A 2,516-nucleotide genomic window follows, 5' to 3' on the forward strand; every position below is an offset into this window, starting at 1 on the left:
AGGATTGTTGATTCTCTGTTTGGCTTAGTTTTTCGGATCTTTGTTGTGGAGGGACGGCGTGGTGCTTCTGCCTAGACCGCCATCTTGCCGGAGACCTCTATGTGCTGTAGTTTTTGATAGATCCATTCCCTTAGCAGAAGAAATGCCTCACAAACAGTGAAGCAAACCGGTTTTATGTCAATGTCTCAGAAGTTTCAATGAAAAAAGTCAATTAATTCAATAATGGCTTGATTTTTTCCATCCAATTAATGTAAGCTAATTAAAGCTTTTGGGAATCCATTCTGTTGATGGGAAAATATTGATATTTTTATAAATGTTATTGTAAATTTTGTTAAAAAGGTCAACATTTAAGAAAAAAAGATTGTTTAGTGCTAGTAATATGAACACAAATTTCTGTGGATCACAGAATCATAGTGTTTTTATTAAACTAAGGAACTTACAAAGCAAAGATGGACTTAGAATTGATAGTGATATGAATATGCAATTTATAATTGCTTCAAGAATAAAAACTCTGTGATTTTCTACATGTTAAAATACAAGAGATAGGTGTGAAACAAGACAAAACAAAACACTCATAATATTGCACATGCAAAGTTGTAGAAACTGAACTATAAATCATTTGCGACAAAGCAACGTGGAAAAAAAATCTACATGACAGTAAAGTTTTCTCTCTTTGCTGCCTGTATTCAACTTGGAAAAAAAAAAAAAACACTTGTAAGTCAGTTTAAGAGTTATGCAATTGTACTGAACTGGTCTTGAATTGACTCTTGTAAAGTAGTCCTTTTAATTTTAATTGTGTTATTAAAAAATAGCAATTTGACATTTTTAATAAAGGTACTCAAAAATGGTGCATCAAAAACTTTAGCTTTGAAGTTTCAGTGAATAAAAAGTATTGAAAATAAAATTTATGAATAAAAATATATAATAAATGTAAATATAATAATAATATAAATATAATAAATATAAAAGAAATTGCAAATAAGAAGAAATTGAAATATAACCTTTAAAAAAACAAGGAAAGAAAATACATTCAGAAAATAAAATGTACTCCTGTACATTCCTTTATTATGAAATTTATAACTGTGTTTTGAAATACCTCAACTTGTGAAAGGAATCTTTTAATGGAGGTCTTTTTTAATTTGATCAATTTATTCTAATGACAATTGAAAGAAATACAGCTGGCTTATAATTTAGCCGAATCTAAAATAAAATAACCACACTACCACCAAATTATTTTAGTAGATTTTCATTTGGAAATATTTACATAAAAAGTGTTTTTTATTAAGTCTGTGAATGGAGGTAGAAAGAGAGTACTAAGAAAATATTGGAGCTGAAATATTGACACATTTCAAAATGGAAAAAAGGTGGGATTTAGCAGATTTTTCTCTCAACTTATTGGATATCTTTGATCTCTAAAAATAATATATTCCCAATAATTTTGCCTACAGAGAGAGTCATTTGAGGTGTCAATGTCTTAAACTTTCAGCTTCGAAAGATTATTAACAATGTTAATAAAAACATTAAAATATAAAGATATATTTGGGGAAGTTGGGGAAAACTTTTTTTATTTTATCAGAAAATGGCCATAAAAGGACTTTACAGTTATTTTTTACAAAAACTAGTTTTAAACTTCTAGTTCACTGTTTTAGGGGAAATGGACAACCTTAAAATACTTGTGTTTCAAGTATTCAATCCACTATCTTCTTCCCTTTGACTTCCTGCCTTTGCTTTGGATCTTTTCCTTTTAGCTACTGGGCTCAGTAAATATGGGCTTGGATTCTACCTGGGTATGTTTAGCCTTCTTGTTGGGGAAGATGTCTGTGTTAGAGAAGGAAAGCCCAGAGGGAACCATAAGGGCAGTGATACAGTGGAAGTGGCGGGGGAAGGGGGATGCGGGGGAAGCTGAGGCTGTACTTAAGCTGCTGGTACCCCAGAGCAGTTGTGTCAAGGTAGGTCCTTCCCCTACTGAATTACTTTCTGAGGCCCAAGATTCTTTATGCTCAGTTCTGTAGTGGGTTTTGTGTTCACTCAGGCTTGAAAACAAATGCTGCAGAATCGTCGGTGTGCTGGAATCACCTGGGAGTTCTCAAAACTATCAATACCTAGGCCCACCCCAGAACAATTCCTTTAGTCTCTAAACTGAGTTGCTTCTGACAGGCAGCCACGGTAAGAACTACCGGTGAACTAATGAAGAATCAAAATCTAGATTCATTATCCTTTTTGAGTAGGCTGTTATTTGTCCCTTTGAAAGAGGAAGATAATATCTGGTAAGTATTATTCTATTACCTTAAAAAAAATCACGATTGTACATGCATAGCAAGTTGATAGGTAGGTTTAAAAAGCTATTCCATAAAACAGAGTTTAAGGTTTAATTTACACTCATTTGAGAAGTAACTTTCTTGGTTCTTTCTTGGAGTAGTATGCGTAAAGATTGATATCCTAGGCATTAGTGAGCTGAAATGGACTGGTATTGGCCATTTTCAGTTGGTCAACCAAATAGACTACTATGCAGGCAA

This window comes from Trichechus manatus, unplaced genomic scaffold (genome assembly GCF_000243295.1).
Source record: "Trichechus manatus latirostris isolate Lorelei unplaced genomic scaffold, TriManLat1.0 scaffold00124, whole genome shotgun sequence".
Lineage (NCBI taxonomy): Eukaryota > Metazoa > Chordata > Mammalia > Sirenia > Trichechidae > Trichechus > Trichechus manatus.